This window comes from Nicotiana tabacum, chromosome 3 (genome assembly GCF_000715075.1).
Source record: "Nicotiana tabacum cultivar K326 chromosome 3, ASM71507v2, whole genome shotgun sequence".
In the NCBI taxonomy this organism is placed as follows: Eukaryota; Viridiplantae; Streptophyta; class Magnoliopsida; order Solanales; family Solanaceae; genus Nicotiana; species Nicotiana tabacum.
The window spans coordinates 134159963-134184525 of record NC_134082.1 but is presented as its reverse complement, the minus strand read 5'-3'; the positions used below and the strand labels follow the sequence as shown (position 1 = coordinate 134184525).

Sequence of the window (24563 nt, the reverse complement as noted above, 5' to 3'; positions counted from 1 at the left end):
ACCCTATATATTAATAAGGGCATATAAGTCTTTAACCAATATATATATATATATATATAATAATAATAATATATATATATATAATAATAATAGGAGAATGGGCTAAAGCCCATTGGAAAGAGAAACGAAAAGGGCAAAAGGCAGCAAATCTGCTATTAAACAATAGAAGCTACAAAACGCTAAGAAAGAAAGAAAAAAAATAGAACGAAGAGAAGCGAAATCGGGTGAGCGACGACCATAGTTGGAGAAGAAAAGTGAGGGAGGAAACTATAATTCAGGTATTTATCCCTATACATGACACTAACCTTACACATAATTTACTTTGTAATTATCTTACCAATTATCTAGAGACAAGGGAATAATATAGCAATGACTTCTGGGAATTAGATATAGAAGAAACAAATATGCCGCTAGAAAGAAATTACTACTCTTCTACGGGATTTATTCTTTTAAATTTAAGGAATGATGATTACCTAATAATTGGGGCAGAACGGGTGTGGAGTAATAATTGTCTAATGATGGTAATTAATATACATATTAAAGAGTTGAATTAAATATAGGTTATGTGCACAATGTTAATAAAAGAGTACACGATGTGTTTCCGGTTCTGCTATACAATGTTTCAAAGTTTATTGTCTTCAATTTTAATTCTAATGATTAGCTAATTATTACATGATTATTGAGAATTTTCGTCCTAAAGAATCAATAGAACTTTATGAAATTGGATTAATAAATTATATGAATAGGTTGTAGTTAATAGATTAGTAATTACTCATATGTGGGTAACTATAATTCGGCAAATTAAGAGTTAAATATAAAACTCGGAGGATTGGATATTCTAAACTAGTGATGGATTTAGCTTAAATGAGGCAATTAACACGAGATCGATGTTGATGTGGTTATAGATTGATTGAAGAAAATTGTATGAATCGTTCGAGGTGAAGAGTTTGGTATTTCGCACGATTACTGTGAGTAGTAATCTTACCGCAATTTGTGTTTTCATAACTTGCATGATTTTTAATATAAATATGTTACCGATTATTTTGAGTTGCATGTGGGACAAGTTTTTTACTCGATATGATACCGAAATAGTTATTTGAGATGATTACCGTTGTTTTAAATATTGCCGTTGTCACTAGATTTGTTTTACCGTTACTTGAATTTACTGTTATCGAAATAAAATTATATATGATTTGATAAGAACCGAAATGCCTTATATTGTATTAAAATATTTTCTATGAGTATATACGGATTACAGAGACAAGTATAAATGGGAGTAGACATTGAAGGATACTGTAGCCAACGGCGGGTTTGTTAGACCTGGTGCTCCTTGTACTTACCGACTATACAGTACAGTTATAGCCCTCGCTAGTGGGAAGATAGAACTAGTATACTGTTACCGATTTCCCTCTGGTAGGGACTACCGTTATATTTGACTTCTTGCGAAGAAGTCCACAGTTATACCGATTACATGATCCGTTCATTGAAACCTCCCAAAATGTGAATACTGATATTATATAGTAGTTACCGAGCTTATTACTGAATTGTATTTGTATTATACTACAAGAAAAGTATAATGAGACTAAAAATTATTTATTGTTTCTGAAAGGGCATTTTTATGTTGTTTTCAGTTTGATATACTAGCATGTTTTTGAATTGTCCCCAAATAAAAACAGTTGTGGTTAAGTGTTATTACTCACTGAGCTAGTGACTCATTTCCCGCTAATTGTTTTTTATAGAGACAGCAGTTGACGCAGGCGAGGATTTCGTTAATTAGAGCGCACATGTTGATATTTCTCGCTGAGCCTCGCACTTGTTCGCGTGGGCAGAGATTTTATTTATTGTTATGGTCTTTTTATTGAACTCTTAGAGTCGCTCCATTATCATTATTTTAGTGTCATGAGTATTCTTTTGTTATTATGGTTTTATGTCGAGTATCGTTCTCATTTATCAAAGTTGGAGATAAATTAGTATTTCTAGTGGTTGGTTGGTGATTTAGTTATGGTGGAGACTTGTATTAGTTAATTGGCAAGTTTTCAATTGTTTGGTATGATATTAGGATGTTTGGTTGTTGATTTGAGACAGGAAATTTTTTGGGATGGTCCAAAATCAGGGGAAACTCTGTCCGATTTTTTGTAAAATTATCGATGAGGCTTACTTGGGAGCACTTGCTCCTAAGCGCCGGTCACAATCCTAATTTGGGTTGTGATAGGAGTGCTATTGAGGCACGGGTGGTCCTGTTCGTTTGATCAGGCTAATTGTAGTTCGAATAGAGTGAATGACTCTCGAGAACGATTCTAAGGTGTTCAAGATTTTACATGTAACAATTAGGTATTTTCAAGTTGTATATGTGGCTAGAAACTGAGTTTTCATTGGAAGATGTCAGGACTTGTGGTATTTTATATATTAATTATGGGATTCTATATATCAGTATCAGGAAGGTGAAGGTAATGACTTCGGATTCATAGGAAGTCGCTTCAGGGTAAGCATTTTGAACGTGGTGCAGTTGGGAATATTTAAGAGAGATTTCGGTGGCTTGTGAGCCTTAAACGATGTGGTTTTATGCTTGGGTCTCATGTGGTGAGTCTGGGTTGAGGAATTGTGATGTTACGGCAAGGCAAAGTATTAATTTGAAGGTAATTTAGAAGGAACTAGTATCAATAGGATAGCTTGGTAGTTGGCCGGATCCACATGGTAAAGATATGATTAGTCCTTTGGGTGATTACGAGGTAATGAGTTTCTGCGGGTGTTTCCGATAATTCTCTTGGGTTTTTAGTGGCCTGCGTAGCTTAGTTGAGTTAGAAGGATTCAGTTCGAATGATTTAGTTTTGTGCGAATGGAATTTGAAAAGTTCTTGATGATTCTACCATGGTTAGAGGTGTGTATTTTCCACGGGCATGAAGAGCAGGGGATGTATAGTTATTTTCTCCCAACTGAGGTCCAATAGAAAAGTTCTTGGCTAGTTGAGTACGTAGTTGTGTGTGACTCGGAATGGATATGAATTTCTCATATTTACCTTATGTCGGTATGGTATATGCGGTATGTTGTGCAAGACTTAGATTTGCATGTGTAAGGTCATATATCAGTTCTGAAAGGAAGGCCACAATTCTTAGGCAGCAACGATAGTTTCAGATAATTAGAGAAATGAGCTTCAGATGATTTGGGAAATGATCTTCCGATGATTAAGGAAATGGTAATGCTAATTGGAGTGATTTGACGAGGGTATATTTTTCAGAAAAAGGCAATGTGATTAAGTTGATGTTACTTCGGTAGTGTTGCAGCACTCTCTTGCTATATCTACTGCTGATATTCGAGTTTGCTTGGTGGCACAAAAGAATTTTAGAGTATCTCTCGTGGAATGATTGAGTATTAGAGGTATGGTATGTATTTAGATGACGAAATTGGTATCGTATATGATGATTTGTGTACCATATGGATTTGGAGACGGGAAGGTCTCACAAACAGGTTATGTTGTGGTTGTAGGTCATGTGAATCGGCGCTGCTTAGTGACTATCAGGTTTGGAGACCCGAGTGGATCTTGTGCTGCTTGCTATGTTAGATTCTGATGTAATATTGGGTATAGACTGGTTGTCTTTGTGTCATTTTATTCTGGACTATTGCGCTAAGGCGGCGATGTTGGCTATGCCAGGAATGCCACGAATTGAGTGGCGAGGTTCGACGGATTTCATGGCCTAGTCGAGTGGTTTTATATTCTAAGACCCAGCATATGGCTAGGAAGGATTGTCTTTCTTATTCGGGCTTCCATGATGGATGTCAGTGCAGAGACTCCTACCATTGATTCAGTTCTGGTGGTGAGGGACTTTTCGGATGTGTTTCTTGTGGTTGGACATGTCGCCGGCCGGGGTTGTTGATTTCGGTATTGATTTGGTGCTGGGCACCGTATCGTATGGCACCGGTAGAGTGAGGGAAGTTGAAGGAGTAGCTTCTGGAACTCCTTGATAAGGGGTTTATTAGTAGACCTATATGGATGTGTGTTCTGCATCGAGACGGCCTTGTTTACTTCGAGTCACTATTGGTGAGGGATGTGTTGATTCAGTTGTTCTTGAGCTATTAGTGTTATGAGGTGATCTATGAATTACTTTTCTCTGTTGCGAGACGTTATGATTTGTTGGTTATAGGCACAGATGGTGCGGTTCCATTGGGGTTTCATAGTGGAAGTCGAGCGGGAAAGAGTACTGGTTATTGCTCGGTGGATGGCGTATCGGTTGTGTCCCTTCGGGTATGTGTAATGTTATGTCAATTTCTTTGTAGTGATTATAATTATTGCCTTTGTTTTAGACACCATATTGCGCATGGTTGTCGATTTTTGAGCATAGTCACTTGAGGTGTTTCATGTGGACTAGTGTGTGGATGAGGTCGCGCATTGGAGCGAAGCTATGTGGACGGTGTAATCCTGTGGGTTAGATTTGTGTGTTTTGGTTCTATGATGTGTGACGGGTTCTCAGCATTGTGTTGTGGTGGTACTGGGGAGCTTGTGGTACAACTCTTTCATTTGAGTCATTTTCATGATTTGAGTATGTTCGGATTGTTGCTTATTGGTGCGCGAATTTCACAAGTTGAGGCTTTAGCCTGTATTGATGTGTCATGTCACTAGAGTAGTGTGTTGGATTAGATGAGATCATTAGGTTCATTAATGAATATAACGGATTCAGTTTCAACATGTTGGAAGGATAATATCGAGGTTCGGCTCAGAAATTTGCTATGGTATTTGCCAAAGGAGAAGTGGCTTCATGAATGGTTGATCTGAGCGAAGGTTATGGTTTACTGCGTGTTTCATTTATCATTGGCAGTATATGGAAGTATTGGAATGAGACTTTAGTTGATAAGAGTTTTTCTATCGGTATTCGGGTGTTGTGTGCAGCTGCCGTGATTAGAAGTTATCACTACAAGTGTTTGAGTTATGTGGTATATCATATGATTTCACCTGAGGTTGCAGGTATGGGTTATTACAGCTTGTTCGGGCTTATGCAGAGTATAGATGTGAGATTTTAATCTTGTGGATGATTTCAGGAGTGGAAATGTAGTTCTAAGGTTTGTGGGCTAGGCTGGATTGTGAAATTTCGGTTGCGTGGTGTTATCGGGTATATGAGACAGGGTGACGGGGGTCACCCCTGGGTATTTGCATGGTAAGGTTATTCAGCGATTGGTTGGCTTTTGGAACAACTCTAAGCACGTTCGAGGACGAATGTATGTTTAAGTGGGGGAGAATGTAACGACCCGACCGATCTTTTTGAGCTTTTGTACCTTGCTTGTCAATTCTTGGGCATGACTTGCCCCGTGTGATGTGTTGTGACTTATGTAAATCGTTGGTTTTGGTTTTCAGGGTAAGAGGAATGAATTTGGAAGAACAGTTCTCAGTTTGAAGCTTGAAATTTGAAAAGTTTGATCAAGATTTGACTGGTTGCTATATGATCTCGGATCGGAATTTTTATGATTTGGTTAGCTTCGTTAGGTGATTTGGGACTTAGGAGTGTGATCGGAATGCATTTTGGAAGTCCGTGGAAGGTTTAGGCTTGAATTGGCGAAATTGAGATTTTGGCGTTTTCCGGTTGATAGGTGAGATTTTTATATAGGGGTCGGAATGGAATTCCAAAAGTTTTAGTAGCTCCATTGTGTCATTTTTGACGTGTGTGCAAAATTTCAGGTCATTCGGACGTGGTTTCGTTGGGTTTTTTATCAAAAGCGTAATTCGGAAGATTTTGAAATTCTTAGGCTTGAATTCGATGCAAATTTGGTGTTTTAATGTTTTTTTTAGTGTTTCGAAGGTTGGAACAAGTTTGAATGGGGTTATGGGGTATTTTGGCATGTTTGGTTGAGGTCCCGAGGGCCTCGGGTGAGTTTCGGGTGGTCAATCGGACCATTTCATGTTGTAAAAAATTGCAGAATTGCTGTTGTTGGTGTTGTGGGTTTTTGACCTTCGCGTTCACATGCATGTCCTGCATTCGCTAAGGGTTAAGGTGCGAGGCTGTGGAGTTGGCCTTTGCATTCGCGATGATGGTTCCGCGATCGCGACGATGTGAGGTCTTTGGTCATCGCGTTCGCGAGGTTCAGGTCGCGTTCGCATAGAGGAAGAAGGATAGATGGGTCCTCAGTGCATTTGTTGTACGCGTTCGCATAGTTGAGGTCGTGATCGTGAGGTGTTGAGTGTGTTGTGCATCACGTTCACGAGAGCTTTCTCACGTTCGTGTAGAAGAGATTTCGGTCAGTGAAGCAGTGTGCTTCGCGAAAGCGAGGGATATGCCGCGTTCACGATGAAGAAATGTCTGGGCAGACAATTTATATTTTAAATTGAGGGTTTAAGTCCAATTTCATAAAAACTATTGGAGAGCTCGGTATTAGGTGGAATTTGAGGAGATTTTCGGTGGAGCTATTGAGGTAAGTATTCTTCACTCATATTTGGTTTAATTCCATGATTTGGTCATGAATTTCATCATTCAATTTGAGAAATTAGAGTGAAAATTGGGGAAAAAAGGAAGAAAAGTTTGAGATTTCTTTTGGACATTTCAATGGGCAATTGAGGTCGGATTTTGATGAATTTGATATGGGTAGACTCGTGAGTGAACGAGGATTTTATTGATGTGATTTTTTATCGGATTTCGAGACGTGGGCCCGGGCGCCGGGTTTGAGAAATTTTGGGATTTTTGATGTAAATTGGATATTTTCAAGTGGGCTTTGTTCCCTTAGCATATTTTAAAGATTATGTACTGATTGCGGCTAGATTTGGATCATGGTCGATTTGTGAGGGCAAAGGCATCGCGGGCTAGAGTTTGGACCGGATCGAGTTGAGTAATGATTGTAAATGATGTTCTGAGGGTATGAAACCCCGGATTGCATATCGTTGTGCTATATTAAGGTGACGCACATGCTAGATGACGAGCGTGGGGTCGTGCACTATAGGGTATTGTGACGTAGTCCATCCCGAATGACTGTTTTACTGCGTATTTGATTGAAAACTATTTGCTATCGTCATGTTTTGGGTTGAATGCCATATTTGGGCCTCGTGCCAATTATTTGAACCCTTCGGGGATTTTTATTAATATTTCCTCACTGTTTTGACTTTAAACTTGTACTCAGTCATGCTATATTCTACTATTTTCAAAACTCAGCCATGTTTACTCTGCTTTAACATTTGAAATGATATTTCAAATAATATTTTAGGCTGAGCACCATGTTTTACTGTTGCCCGAGTGGCTTATGTGATTTTGATTGAGTAAGGCCGAGGGCCTGTGCTATGAGGATACTTTTGGGTCGGGTTACACGCCGCAGCGGTGATACACTGATTATGATTATGAGGTCGAGGGCCTGAGATATGTACGCCACGAGGTGGCTTGTTGATATGAGGCCGAGAGCCTAGTGATGATGCCACGATATGGCTTGATCGCTTAAGCCATAATGGGCCCCTCCAGGAGTCTACACACCCCCAGTGAGCGCGGGTACCCATTGTGATGTGAGATTGAGCCCGATGGGCTGGTATTGTTCTGAGATGTTGCCCGGGGGCGAATTTGTTGGCACGGTGCCTGAGGGGCGATCCTTAATATGTTTATTTTTTCTTAATTGCCTGTCAAATTACCTGCTTAATTGTTGAAAAAGGCTTTTCATGAAGTTAAATTTGAGTTAAATGATTTTTACCTATCTTTCATTGGTTTATTGTTTTAAGGGTTTTACTGCTTCATTATAGCATGACTTGTGCCTTATGTGATTTCCTGCTTTGAGTCTTTATTTATGATTATTACTCACTGAGTTGGAGTACTTACTTTACTCCCTGCACCCTGTGTGCAGATTCAGGCGTATCTAATCCCGCTCCCGAGTACTGATCATTTCCAGCTCAGGCGGATCCAAGGAGTCTCTAGGTAGCTGTCGGCGTTCACAGCCTGGAGCTCTTCCCTATCTTATTTCTTCATGTTCTTAGTTTCTGTATTAAACTCTATAGTTTGATTTGGAGTATTCCGGATTGTTTAGATGCTCATGACTAGTGACACCCCGGTATCAGGCTGTGTTGGGTTATTTTTCTCGAATATACTATTAACTGCTTAAACCTTGGTTTATTGGATCATGCTTAGATTGTTTCTTAACGCTTAACTGTTAAATACTGAAATGGGTAGTGTCGGCTGGCCTTGTCTTCACGAGAGGTGTCATCACGACCGGGTCCGGGTTTAGGGTTCGTGACACTTTTAGCAGTCCAATGGCACAAAAGCACCCAGGATTTCAATGGAGCAATCCAAATGGTGCAGAGAACTCTCAAAGCTTCCAGAAACAACAAGTACAAGGTCTATTGGGATACCAGAATCAGAATCATGGACAACCAAACTATAGATCTTATCAACAAGCAGGGCTATATTAGCAAAGGCCTCAACAAGCTCATTCAAGTCTTGATGACCTTTTGTATAAGTACATTAAGTTCACCGATGAAAAGATGGAAAGCCAGGGTTCAGCCCTCAAAAATCTGGAAATGAAATTAAGTCAACTGGCAACTCTTGTGTCAGAAAAGATTCAAGGTCCCTTTCCAAGCAATACAGAGAAAAATCCAAAGGAGCACGTTAAAGCCATCGCCTTATGGTCAGGTAAGGAGCTTGATGAACCATATGTAGATAAGTCAAAACAATAGGTAAACAAGGGTAAGAATGTTGAAATACCTTCTGAACTATCTGAAGATAAAGAATTCAAGAAAAAAGAAGAAAAGAATATTGAAAAATTGACTCCTTTCTCTGTGACAATTCCTTTTCCACAAAAACTGAAAAGAGAAAATCTTGATAATCAATTTTCAAAGTTTTTAGAGATTTTAAAACAAATTCACATTAATATTCCTTTCACTGATGCTTTGTTGCAAATGCCTTCTTATGCCAAATTCCTAAAAGAAATTTTGCCATGTAAAAGGAAATTGGAAGAAGTTTCTATGGTGATGCTTACTGAAAAATATAGTGCTATACTTCAAAATAAGCTACCACAAAAACTTGGTGATCCAGGTAGTTTTACAATTCCATGCACTTTGGGAGGGGTATATTTTGAGAAAACACTTTGTGATTCTAGAGCTTTAATTAACATGATGCTATTTTCTATCTTTAGAAAATTAAATCTTGGTGAAATGAAAGACATAGGTGTTTCTCTTCAGTTTGCATATCAAAGTACTAAGAAACCTAAGGGAATAATTGAAAATGTGCTCGTAAGAGTAAATAAGTTTGTTTTCCCTATAGATTTAATAGTACTTGAAATGAAGGAATGTCCTGATGAACCAATTATTTTGGGTAGACCATTTCTTGCCACATGGAGAGCAATCATAGATGTCCATCAAGGACAACTGATTTTGAGAGTTGATGAAGAAAGAGTCACTTTTGATATGCAAAAGATATTAAGATTTTCAGGAGATGAGACATCATCTTCATGTTTTTCGATTGACATGCTTATTTATCTTACATATGAATTCAAAGATGATCAGTTGATTCCAGACTCAATGGAAAGATGTTTGGCCAAATCTGGCACCATACAAGATGATGACCCTATCATCAGAGGAGAAGCCGAAATACTAGAAAAAGATTTTGCAGAGGAGGATATGCAACCAGTACAAGTTTAACCAAAAATTGAACTCAATGTTCTCCCATCTCATTTAAAATATGTTTATCTTGAGGAAGAATTATTTCCAATAATTGTTTCATCTTCTCTTACTGCATGACAAGAAGAAAAACGGATTGAAGTGTTGAAAGCACACAAAGGAGCCTCAGGATGGACTATAGAAGATATCAAAGGGATTAATCCAGCTATTTGTACGCATAAAATTCTCATGGAGGATAGCTACAGGCCAATAGTCCATCCCCAAAGGAGATTGAATTCAGCAATGCAGGAAGTAGTAAAAAAGGAGATCGTAAAGCTTTTGGCGGCAGGTATTATTTATCCCATTTCAGATAGCCCGTGGGTAAGCCCTATTCAGGTAGTACCAAAGAAAGAAGGTATGACGGTTATAAAAAATGAAAGTAATGAACTTATACCTACCAGAACTGTCACGGGATGGAGAGTCTGTATTGATTACAAACGTCTCAATGATGCCACTAGAAAAGATCATTTTTCTTTACCATTTATTGATCGAATGTTAGAAAGAATTGCAGGATATGGTTTTTACTATTTTCTTGATGGCTATTCAGGGTATAACCAAATACCAATTGCACCTGAAGATCAGGGCAAAACAACTTTCACATGTCCTAATAGAACATATACCTATAGGAGAATGCCATTTGGTCTATGCAACATCCCTACTACATTTCAGCGTTGCATGTCAGCAATTTTTTCTGACATGACCCAAAATTTCTTGAAAATTTTATAGATGATTTTACACTCTTTAGCAAAACATTTGAGGATTGTCTTCATCACTTGACCTTAGTTCTTAAGAGATGTGAAGAGTCAAACTTGATTCTTAATTGGGAAAAATATTATTTTATAGTTATTGAGGGAATTGTTTTAGGATATAAAATCACTGCTAAAGGGATAGAAATTGATAAGGCTAAAATTGATCTCGTAGCAGGATTACCCCCTCCCACAACTGTTAAAGGCATTAGAAGCTTTCTAGGTCATGCAGGTTTTTACAGACGGTTCATAAAAAACTTTTCAAAGATTTCAAAACAGTTGACTAACCTTTTGATGAAAAATATTAAGTTTGTTTTTTAGGTGATTGTTTGAAAGAATTTGAGACCCTTAAGGAAAAGTTATCAATCGCCCCTGTAGTTGTGTCCCCAGACTGGAATCAACCTTTTGAGGTCATGTGTGATGCTAGTGATACAGTAGTTGGAGCTGTTTTAGGCCAGAGAAATGATAAGATCTTTCGTCCCATTTACTATACTAGTAGAACAATGAATGAGGCTCAACTAAATTATGCCACAACAGAAAAAGAGTTATTAGCAGTAGTATTTGCTTTTGATAAATTTCGATCTTATTTAATAAGAAACAAGGTCACTGTTTTTACTGATCATGTGACTTTAAAATACCTCTTAGCAAAGAAAGATACTCGACCTAGATTGTTAAGATAGATTTTGCTTCTACAAGAATTTGACCTTGAGATAAAAACCAAAAAAGGAACAGAGAATCAAGTAGCTGACCATTTGTCTAGATTAGAAAATTCCTCCCTTGAGTTTAGCAAAATAAAAGAAGAATTTCCTGATGAACATACTTTCTCAGTTAACTCAATTGTGACTCAATCACCCTAGTTTGCAGATATTGCAAACTACTTGGCTGGAAAGTGGATACCCCAAGATCTCTCTTACTAGCAAAGAAAAAAGCTTATATCTGATGCAAAGTATTATTTATGGAATGAACCTTACTTGTTTAAAAATTGTGCAGATAATATCATTAGAAGATATGTGCCTAAGGAAGAGATGTACAAAATTTTATATCATTGTTATGATGGAGCAATTGGAGGTCATTATGCAGCAAATCGAACAGCCTTTAAAGTTTTAGAAGCTGGATTTTTCTGGCCGACTCTCTTTAAAGATGCCCGAGCATATGTTGCACAATGTGACAGGTGTCAAAGAACAGGTAACATCACTAAGACAGATGAGATACCATTGCAATCAATACAAGTATGTGAAATATTTGATGTTTGGGGAATAGATTTCATGGGTCTTTTTCCTTCTTCTCATTCTTTTGAATATATCCTTGTGGCTGTGGATTATGTGATGGGTTGAATCCATCCCCACAAGGAAAAATAATGCTCGAATTGTGTGCAATTTTCTCAAAAAAAATATTTTTACCAGATTTGGCTCACCACGAGTCATCATTAGTGACCAAGGGACTCATTTTATGAATAGACAATTTTCTACTTTGCTAAAATATGGTGTGACTCATAAAACAGGAACACCATATCATGCTCAAACTCAAGGGAAAGTTGAAGTTTCCAACCGTGAGTTAGAAAGAATTCTTGAAAAAAATGGTTGGAATCTCAAGAAAAGACTAGGCTTTAAAATTAGATGATGCATTATAGGCATACCAAACGGCATATAAAACGCCAATTGGAACATCCCCCTATAGATTAGTCTTTGGGAAAGCTTGTCATTTGCTAGTTGAATTAGAACACAAAGCTTTTTGGGCACTAAAAGCATTAAACTTTGAATTAGCCGATGCTAGTAAAAATAGATTTTTTCAGGTTAATGAATTGGAAGAAATGAGGTTGGAAGCCTATGAAAATACAAAACTTTTTAAAGAAAAAACAAAAAATGGCATGACAATTTGATCTGAATAAAAAGTTGTAAAATTGGAGATCAAGTGCTTCTTTACAATAGTCGACCCAGGCTATTCCCAAGAAAATTAAAATCAAGGTAGACAGGTCCTTACAATGTAACAAATGTTACTCCATATGGAGCAATTGAAATCCAACAGAACAATGTAGGTGACAAGTTCAAGGTAAATGGTCAAAGACTAAAATTGTACTTTGGAGGACATTTTGAGCAACATTCATCGGTCACTTTGATAGACTGAATGAAATTCACAGGTAATACGTCGAAATGACGACATTAAACTCAGAACTATAGTAACATACCCATAGCCATTGAGGGTGAAGCAATGGAGCCTTATAAGTCCAACATAAGTTTGATAATTAAATGCTTAACCAATTAATCTGGTCAATATCCAGGTTACTGTACAACCAGAGCATCTCATGAAGGCCTCTAAAAAAATAGAGTCACCTACACAAGAGCAACTCAATGGTGATCGATATGCCTAAGTAAATGGTTGGTCAACCATTTAATGTTTCAAAACCGAATGCTGGCTCAGGTAATTTTTGGTTTATATTTAAACCAGGACCAAATGATTGATAAGGTCTTAAATTAGTCAGTCTATTACACATAGAACATGTGTAGTCATAGTTTCTTTCAAGCTTTCTTCTGTGATTGTAAATTTGAAAGCCAAAAAGATTTTTTATTTTATTTTATGAACATTAGTATTAATTTTTTATTTTCCTTAAATTAATAATTATATATGTATATCTCTTATCACATGTTTTATCCAGGAGGATGAAACAGTTCACGTGTGGAGGGGGTATATTCTGATGCATTTCTAGTATATGTTATATATGTATCTAATTAATAGATATATATGTTTATATAAAGTTCTATTTTCTTTATATCTTTATATATAATTATTTTTCTATCCTCTATCCTATTTGTAGGTGTTTAAGTAACAAAATAAACTTTTTACTATATGTCCAATGATTAATTCTTTTCATCTTCACCATGTAAATTCCATATCTATGATTTTGATTTTTTGAAGGCAGGAGAAAACATCTTTATCTCCGAAAATCATTGGAATTGAGAACAATTATGATCGCAAAACAGGTAGAATCAGTAAACTTGGCTAGAACTTGTTCTAAATGTTTCTCAAGACGAAATAATAGGTGACACTGATTTTTGAAAAATAAAATTAGGCTTTCTTTGATTTACCATTTTTTTAGCATTCTTATTTTCTAACCAAATACATATAAATATTCTATTCGAACCCTTACTTGAGCCTTTATCCCATTTAATTCAACACCGTGATTTCTTATAAAGAAGAAGGAAAAGAAAAAAAAAGAAAAAAAAGAAGTAATTATATATATACATATATAGTCATGAGATCTTCCAGCTAAAAATGAGCAGAGATTGGTGTATATATATTTTTTAAAAATGATGGAAGAAGACGAAGAAGAAGAAGAAGAAGAAGAAAAATTTATGTGAATATAAGATATTTGAGATTACAAAAAAAAAGGTTATCAAAGGGAGGAAATGTCGAGTACCAAGAAATATTTTCTCCAAGCTGGGGAAATAAGTTACTCTAAAAATGTCTTTATCCTACCAGCCTGAAGCCTAACATAACAAGCCAAGAAAAGTCCTAGAAAGATTCTAAAAATCAGTGTTAAACCTATATTAGTGGAGAAAAATATAAAGAGCAATCTTGTGGACAAGAGTACGATATTAACTGAATAAGTGATCATAAATCTATTAATTCTGAAAGATTCAAGGGGAGAAGATTGCAAGTTCTTGTTGCTCAAAGCAGAATTCAGAAATAAGGTAAAAGATTTGGTGAATTTAAAAAGGTTAATTACATTGACCATATTGGAGGATATTTATTTTGTATAAATTTTCTATCCTACAATAGTCATGGATTTTGGAAAATATATTTTTAAAGTATTCTTTTTCCTCGAGAACGAGCAAAAGTTCAAGTATGGGAGTATTTGATGGATATAAATTATTCATGTAATTTCATATGTAAAAAATAATTTTTTAAAATAAAATATGAATAATAATATCCTATCCTCGCATATTTTCTAACATTTCTTGTCGTAAAAAGAAATTATGAAAAAGAAGGAAAGAAGCTAAAAGACAAGAGAATGAAGCAAAGCCACAGTTGTACACATCATGTTTATATTCGCAAATGTAGAATATACATATGGGCTTATGGAAAGAGACAATTAGAGATGAAAAAGAGCTATAGATGCATATGTGGAATCTATATACACAAAGGTCACATTTGCATATATGGAACCTACATTTGCAAATCTAACCCATGAAGTCAAGAATGAAAGCAAAAGAGTCATATATGCATGTGTGGAATCTATACTTGCAAAGGTCACAAGTGCCATATTTACATATATAGAATCTACATACACAAAGGTCACTTCACAGACATGGATTTCACATTCTCAAAAGTGGAGAATGACAAAAGCTACTCATCTTTTCCTATAAATAGCAAGCTCTCTTTGTATAAAGATAAATCTTAGTAAGACAAAAACTAGTCTTGATCTTCTTTCTTTGTAGTAAAAATATTTCCTTAGTCTTTTAAATATTTCTAGTCTTCTAAATATATTTTTTAGCTTTTCTTACTCCATAATGGAGTAATTTCTTTTTGTTAGGATAGTTTATGAAGCTTGACATATTTTATAATATTATCTTAGTTTTTATATATTCTTGTCTTGAAACTTTTTATTTACATTTCATAATGTGCTGAAATAATGGTTTTGTCACGACCCAAAATTCAATAAAGATCGTGATGGTGCCGGACACTATTGTCAGGCAAGCCAAAAATAAATAACTAGTAACTTCTCGATTTAAATATTTCCGAAATCACTTCTTTTATAAGTTTAAACAATAAGGAATAAATTTCCACAGAATAAATAGTGATATCTTTACCAATTTCAAAATACTAACTACTTCCATAGATATCCCAGAACCCGATATCACAAGTGCATGAACATTTACTAGGAAATGAAATAAAATACAGTAGCTGTCCGGTATACAAAGTGGACAGAAATGAAAATACAGTACAATACTCTGAAGGAGAATCTGCTGGTTGCGGGTCGTCTCGATAAGTGCAGCTCACCTAAGTCTTCGTATTAACCATGCCGCTATGCCACTAAGCCACTAGCCACATATGAACCTGTGCAACAAAAATGTACAACAAGTGTAGTATGAGTACGAAAACAACATGTACCCAATGAGTATCCCGTCTATTCTCGAAGAAGTAGAGACGAGAGGTCGACTTCGACACTTACTAGTGGTCCAATAGTAATATAATAATCATGGATTTATTAAGAACGACAGTAATTTCAAATAAGTCACGAACAGGTGAAAGTTCCTTTTTATATTAAAAGTCTCCGGATTCATAATCTATTAATTTTCAATTATCTCCAGGCTAGGAGGGCAAATATTAATATCAATAAATCTCAAGGCAAGCAATACAAGCATGCACAAATCATGCCGAGGTCGTACGGCCCGATCCAACAATATTTAAACTGTGCACTGCCAGCCTTAGTCATTTATAAAGAGAAAAAATAATAATAGTAGTTTCTAAAGCAGTACTAGTAGTTAATAAAATAATAGGCGGGGGGACTCTCCCACTTAGCTTGGAGCCACTATTATACAACTCTGGAATTCACCAGGATTCATTATCTCTTATTGACATAACCTTGCACAATCAATCGCCAAAATTCTTGGAATCTTTCTGTAAAACCCCTTTTTTTATATTCTGAATCATCAACCACATTCGCACGACCGATCTCTTTGCTATATAACCAATAGAATTCTTCGCAGAAGCTTCGCCAACCATGCGACCGCTAAACTGCTCACAGGGAATAACCCACCTGTGGAATTTACGTGCCGACATCTTCCAACGCAGCTGCACGGGGTACAATCACTACGACATCAATAACACATCCCGAGTTCGAGCTCATTCTCTAGCTGCACAAGTCCATCCACCCCCCCCCCCCTTGTGGACATCAATTAAAGGTGCGCCAACATCCTTCTAATTCAAAGTTATGTTGTATCCTCCTTCATTTCAAGCAGCTCCTTTCCGTTATATCAAATCTCCTGCCGCATAATAGCCCATACTTCAAATTAAATCCGTAGACCCCAATCACCAACCACTAAAATTTCCAAATCATTCCAAACTCTCCTTAAGGTGCGTAGTCATCCTACCACAAAGCCCATATGCAACTCCGCCACTCTCCCACTTTGGCAGAACTCACTCTTCTAATCGACTACTCAACCTTTGCTCTTATGCCTAGCCTTCTAGAAATTTTAACCAACGCCTGACACTTCCCATATGTCCTTCCTCATCCTTTGCTTCTCAATTGTTGCCTTAAATAAAATCTATCTTCGTAGCACTTGAACCCATAAGTATCTACTAACTTTAAACCTTTTCGAAGATTATCTTTCTCGAGACATCAACATTAGAAACACCGATTCAATCTGGAACCACCGCACCTCAAAATCTCTGATAGTCGCCTTTCTTTTATCATTTCATAATACCCTGCCCCAAAGGCGAATTGAAGAGAATCATAACACCGACGAACTTAACATATTCAATCGAGGATGATGAAACCACATCGCAGATGAAAATTCCACCACACTTGAAAATACCAAGTCTCGTTACTCCATCACCCCAAATCTGGACATTCATAGGCCAATTGCTTTTGCTTCATCGGAAATGAAATATCATATCTCTGAATTGTGCACTAAGTATACTTCCTTTCAAATCATTCACCACCCCAACACATAGGCAAGTATCCTACCATCAAGTCAATACTGTGTGATAACCAATCGTGAGCATCATAGCAATCTGTACATAGCCTCCAAGCTCTCAGGAATACTGTTACTCAGCCGAAATGACAAGATATCCTTCTGCAAGGCAACGACAATAGCCCAATTAACTATTCAGGGAGAAAACCCAAACATCACATCGGTAGTACCATTACAATTCTTCAATTCTCGATTTATAGCAAGCAGTTCGCGTCACATAAGATCAAATAGGAAGGAAATAAAGGTATATGCCTCAAAGGAATCAAACCGCACGATGAGGAATCAAGAAGGGAAGTGCTCCTAACAGCCCTGTAGCCTCTCGAAGGTAAGTACAGACGTCTCTGTACCGATCCGCAAGACTCTACTGGACTTGCTCATGACTCGTGAGACCTAAGGGAACCTAGTGCTCTGATACCATGTTGTCACGACCCAAAATCCACTAAGGATCGTGATGGCATTGGACAGCATTGTCAGGCAAGCCAACAACAAATAACTAGTAACTTCTCAATTTAAATATTTCTGAAATCACTTCTTTTATACGTTTAAACAATAAGGAAAAAATTTCCACTGAATAAATAATGATATCTTTAACAATTTCAAAATACTAACTATTTCCATATTAAAAGTCTCCAACTTCGACACTTACTAGAGGTAGACTTCGACACTTACTAGTGGTCCAATAGTAATATATTATTAATGCGAATAATCATGGATTTATTAAGAACGACAATAATTTCAAATAAGTCACGAACAGGTGAAAGTTCCTTTTTATATTAAAAGTCTCCAGATTCATAATCTATTAATTTTCAATTATCTCCAGGCTAGGAAGGCAAATATCAATATCAATAAATCTCAAGGCAAGCAATACAAGCATGCGCAAGTCATGCCGAGGTCGTACGACCCCATCCAATAATATTTAAATGGTGCACTGCCAGATGGTCGAATGACGCGAATCATAGATGTATCTATTTAATCCACCGACGCGTTCGGCCTGTTCCACAATAGATAAACACATTCAAACAATTAAATCAATAATTCATCAAGGAGCAACTATTCAGGAAAAGGCAAATTTCTATTTTAAAAGTCAAGAAATGATATCTAGCCTTTTTTTTAGAAATTCATTACATGTTCGATATGTTTTAAGCATTTTAAGTCCGTCAACAAGGTTGCAAGTATTACAAGAAAGCATGTTTTTGGGCCCTAAACTACCCGGACTAAAGCATAATAGTAGTTACGCACGAACTCTCGTCACCTCATGCATACGTAGCCCCCGCAAATAGGAGCACATAACCAATTAACTCACCTATGGGGACAATTCCCTCTTACAAGGTAAGAAAGGAGGCTCACCTCGCTCCGAAATTTCTATAACCAGCTTTCAAGCCCTTCTAACGACTTTAATTGATGCACAACACCCCCAAAACTATTTAAACAACAGGCAAACCAATAAAAATTCACTCTAATACTTGTAACGATTCAAATTATATAAATTCCCAACTCCGCTAGAAAAATTGACCAAAATGCCCTTGGGCCCACGTGCCCGGATTCCGAAATTTCTCGAAGATAAATTCTACCCATAGCTTTACTAACTCAAATATACAATTTGCTCTAATTTTCATGCTCAAATTCAAGGTAAAAGTCCAAAATTCCAAATCCTAGGTCTTCCCCAAAAATTCCAAATTAACTAATTTTTCATGCCTAAATCCATGTAAGATCGCATATTTAACTCAAAAATAGGAAAAAATCACTTACCTAGTGTTTCTTGGTGAAAATCCATCCTTGAGCTCTCCAAAATCGTCCAAGCCAAATAAAGAAATGGGCCAAAACTCGTGTTTAAAACAATTTGCTCATGCTTCATCGAGTTGTACCTTGCGCTGTGCAGGTTATACATCCTATTATAAATTTTTCCTGTTGTACACCTTCTGTTAAAATGTCATAACTCCTTGTGAAAGTATCCAAATGACAAATAGTTTAAATATTTAGAAACTAGACTCGAAGATATTTCATTTGATAGGTTGCACACCATATAACGCTTTATATATTCCGAGATATGAGCTTCTAAATTCGGCTCCATGCATCAGAAAAGTCTGTCAAAACTGCTCCACCAGCCATCTTCAATCGATCATAACTTTCTGACAAAATATCAAAATCATAAATAGTTTAACTTTCTGGAAACTAAAATGCAAGGGCATCAACTTTTATGTTTTGCAAATTTTCAGATTCCTTATAGATTTCGAGATATAAGCTTCCAAATTCAGCTCTGCGATTGCACTAGTTGCTGTCAAAACAGCTTTCTGCAGAAAAATTTAGCAACTCTTCGGTCCGAAATTCATTCCGTTAACCTTTCAAAATCCACTCGAGGCCCTCGGGACCTTAACCAATTATACCAACATGTCCAAAAACATGATACAAACTCGCTCGAGGCCTCAAATCACATCAAACAACGTTGAAATCATGAATCGTACTCCAATCCAAACTTTATGAACTTTGAAATTTCCAACTTCTACATTCGATGCCGAAACCCGTCAAATCACGCCCGATTGACCTCAAATTTTGCACACAAGTCATATTCGACATTACGGACCTGCTCCAACTTTCGGAATTGGAATTTGACCCCGATATCAAAAAGTCAAACTCTCGGTCAAACTTCTCAAAAGCTTTCAAATTTCTATCTTTAGCCAAATGACTTCAAAATGACCTACGAACCTCCGAATTCACTTCCGATCGTGCTCCAAACTCCAGAATCACGATACGAAGCTACTCCCAGACTCGGAATCCCAAACAGACATCGATAACACTGAAATGCACTTCAACCCAAACTTATAAAATTTCTTCCACAATAGGTGCCAAAATGCTCCCGGGTCATCCAAAACCCGATCCGGGCATACGCCCAAGTCCGAAATCATCATACAAACCTGCTAAAACCTTCGAATCCCGATTCTGATATCGTTTACACAAAAAATCCAACCTTAGTCAATTCTTTCAAGTTAAAGCTTCCGAAATGAGATTTCTCTTTCCAAATCAACTCCGAACTTCCCGGAATTCAATTCCAATCGTGCGCATAAGTCATAATACCTGAAGTGAAGCTGCTCATGGCTCCAAGCTACTGAACTACGTGCTAGAGCTCAAAACGACCGGTTGGGTCATTACAGGTTTTTAATTACTCTATCATCACATCTACATATTTTATCTCTAAGTTATTCATCTATTAATTTTGTAATTCTCGCGGAGCAAAATTAATCTATAATAACTGATGAATAAAATAGTAGTGTGAAAGTTATTTTTCAGTATACTATTATTTCAAGTCAGTAATCTTGCTTGCCTCATTTTTAATTCTGAAGGAGGAATTGTTGTAGGCAAGATATTGATCCTTGGTAAAAATATTCTCACAAAGTTTTTACTTTCTTTTAGCACAATTCAAGCAAGAAAAATATTTTGGTTTAAATGTCACTAGTCTTAAATTTATTAATTAACATAATTCTCATAGAGTGTTATTAATTGATTATTTCTTAGTGCGCAAAATATAATTGTATTAGAAATAAGCAATTATTCTTTAGAAAATAAATGTAGAAATTGAGATTTTATTATAGTAATATTATCAAGTGAATTAGATGATTCCTAACTCCTTTTTAAATTATAAATTTTCCAAAAATATTTTGTTTAGTTTAAGTAATTAACAAGTTTTATACCTCACTCACTTTTCATCAATTGGATTCTCTCAAATAGTAGTTAAAATATTACAAGTATGTAGCATAGATTATCCAGTCTCTATGGGACGATATCTTAAACTATATTAGAATTTGACAGAGTACAAGCAGGAAATTCCAATACATATTGGCCTCGTCAAACTTGTTTCTGGAAATGAGGATATGACTTTATGACCTATACTCTTTTTTTGTCTCAAGGCCTGTCACCCCTCGTCCTTTCCTTCCCTTGACTATAGACGTTGTAATACTGTCATTTTTTTAATCTATTATTGTCATTCATGTATCACATCTTACTCATAATGCTTCGATTACTTTATTCTTATTTCCCGCTAACATTTATGTCTATCACTTTATTCTGAAAACTCGAACAAGACATTCTTTTGCTATTAGCCCCCCTTTCTTCATCCACTGGCTCTTTGGATTGCTTAACGTTCTCGCTCTACTAGGGACGGGAGCCACACTAAGGTAATATTTATCCCTTCAAGGCTTCTAGTGCCTATTTTTGTAGTACTCATATTTAGTTGTACTATTTTAGAGTGCACCATCTGGATGTCTCACAGGGAGATTTATTAGCACTTTTGCAATATCCTTCGGAAACGTCAATTACTACAAATAATCCATCCACCGTTTTAGGTTACTCTAACCCCCAGCCGGATTTCGATATCTCGTCCTTCTCTTAAACCATATATATTAGCTCCTATAGGGCATAACTGATATCGGTGTGGCCAAATGTACATACATTTGTTACTGTTGAAGGTAACTCAAAAGGCTTATATTCCTCTACCTAGGTTGTAAATACTGTTAACCTTCGTAAACTGGGTACCTCGTACCCTTCTTCACCTTGCTTCTTTTACTTGCTAAAACTTATGCCTACCTTCCGATTCTCTTATTCCTTTTTACCGTAAGAGTGGATGGACATTCTTGCCTTAGGGATCCTTATCAAGAAACTTACACATCTTAGTACACACATGATCTGCTGGATACCTCACATTTATCCCTCATAGGCATGATGCAGAAATTGAGTTCCTCTGACTCAACTCTTCTACAACTATATCTCTTACCAACCGTCTTTGTGGATGTAGGCATCGTCTTAGTATAAATAAGATAGAGTTTAGTGTAACGACATGATTGGTTAATTTGAGCTCTAGCACGTCGTTCATTAAATCTTTGAATTGATAAATACGATTTGCCTTTCCTGGCCGGAGATAAATTGATAAGGATAATGAAAAGTAAATCTTTGAAAATACATTATTATTTGGGAAGTTGTTTACCTGCTATCTGGCTTTATGAATTATAATAATTGTTTTAATAAAATTCCCTGATCTCCTTATATTTTTACTATATTATCATTGGACCACTAGTAAGTGTCGAAGTCGACCTCTTGTCTCTACTTCTTCGAGATTAGACGGGATACTCATTGGGTACACATTGTATTCGTACTCATACTACACTTGTTGTACATTTTTGTTTTACAAGTTCATATGTGGCTAGTGGCTTAGTGGCATAGCGGCATGGTTGATACGGAGACTTAGGTGAGTTGCATTTATCGAGACGTCCGTAGCCAGCAGAGTCTCCTTCAGAGTATTGTATTGTATTTTCATTTTTGTCCACTTGTATTTCGGATAGTTACTGTATTTTATTTCATTCCCTAGTAATTGCTCATGTACTTGTGACACCGGGTTCTGGGATAATCACGGGATTTTTCAGTAATTAAATTTGTAAATACATCCTCATTTATCCAACAGAGTTTATTATTTATTATTTATTTGCTTAAGAAAAATGATTTCAAAATAATTAAAAATGAGAAATTGCTAGTAAATGGTAGTTGGCTTGCATGGCAGTAGTGTCCGGCGCCATCAAGACCCTTAGTGGATTTTGGGTCGTGACATTTAGGAAATTGAATTCTTACAACTGAGCTCTACCACACGATCTAGAGTAAGAAGAAAGAGTGACAGTCTTAAATGTTCCGTAGCCTCCTTCTTATAAGCGCGGTACACAACACACCCATAAACAAGACTCTACTAAACACACCTTGTAGAATCCCGAGGACAGAACTGCTCTGATACCACTTTTGTCACGACCCAAACCTATGGACCGCAACTGGCACCCGGTAACTCACTCAACCGAGTACCAACATAAAATATCTTTATTATTACATCATCATAGGTAAGTGGTCTGGAAGGGGCATCATGCGATAACCAGAGTAAACATGAGGGAATACCCGACATAGGACAACCCAACCTGATATAGAAACTCATACCTGTGACATACATGCCTATAAGGCCAGTGTGATCCATTATATACTTAAAATATAGGCCGACAAGGCCATACAATTATCCGTATATATGACATCTGTCTACAAGCCTCTAAGAATACATAATATTATAAAGGTCGGGATAGGGCCCCACCATACCAAACAATATGCGTCTAAATCATACTGACCAAACAAGCAACTCCGGAGCAAATAGAGCGCACCAACATCTTCCCTGAGCTGATAGCCTACTTGGATGACTCTCGACTAGTTTATCGAGACCTGCGGGCATAAAATGCAGCATCCCCAGGAAAAAGGGATGTTAGTACGAATAATGTACCAAGTATGTAAGGCACATAAATAAGTACATAAAAGACATGGATGAAATATAGAGTAAATGACTCAACCTGTAGGTCTGAATAACTCTATAAATCATAAAATACTTATAGTGTCATGCATATGCGTGTGAATGCTATTCTGTGCATAGTTACATGTGTTCATAAAATCATCAAGCCTCTGAGGGCATCCCATCATATCATCTCGGCCACTGTATGCAAAATCATCAACGTATACCAGCTGATCAGGGGTTGGTGCGTATATAATGCCGTAATCTTATATATATATATATATATATATATATATATATATATATATATATATATATATATATATATATATATATATATATATATATATATATATATATATATATATATATATATATATATATATATATATATATATATATATATATATATATATATATGGGTCAATGTACATGTATAAATGAATGCAATGATGAAAAGTACGTCAATAAAATCTTTCGGAGTGTCATAAGACCATTATGCCTTTGATTAATATCATAAAATAGACTTTATCAATTCACGTATTTTCTGATACCCATGAACAGAAGATATAATAATAAAACTTATGGGAAATCAAGAATATAAGCATCTCTAGCATTTCTACAAATATAGTCATTCATGGAAGTTGTGCATTTGCTTGTTTCATTTGTGTCGTACGGATCATGCCAAAAGGAAAGAAAGGATAGCGTTAACATATATGGAGTAGGAAAAAATCTGTGTGATATTCTTGAGAATGATTAAACCGTACTCCTTTAGAATTCGAAAAATCCCGTTGCTATTATAATATGGCGTGAATATCGTCCTTGGCTTTGTATTCTGTATAATTCGTTTGCCGAATTAACTTTTGTATTCCTTCAAGATAAGAGTATTTTGCATTTGTATAACCCACTTACGAAATGGGTTCTTGATATTCATTCAAGATAAACGTTCTTTGCATTTGGCATTTTGTATAACTCACTTTCCAAATGAATTTTGTATTAATGCAAGACAAGTGTAGGGATAAGTATTAAGCCATCTCTTTCCATGTGTTATCTTAATAGATTGCCTAAAGTCAAGTCATCTCCAATCCTCCTCTACTTGCTGCCACCTGGGGGTGGGGGGAGGGGGGATTTGTCCCTACCTACAATTATCCACAAATCCTTAATTACATGGTTAATCTTCCTTTAAACTAATGATTAACTAATTACCCACGTAA

At 36.4% G+C, this 24563-nt stretch overlaps 1 long non-coding RNA gene across 1 annotated transcript; it reads left to right on the top strand.

The window, feature by feature from the left end:
• Positions 1-77: 77 nt before the first annotated feature.
• Positions 78-8093, top strand: LOC107795327 (uncharacterized). Its single transcript, XR_012704290.1, has 2 exons — positions 78-278; positions 7801-8093. It is a non-coding gene; the product is annotated as an uncharacterized LOC107795327 (long non-coding RNA).
• The last annotated feature ends 16470 nt before the right edge of the window (positions 8094-24563 follow it).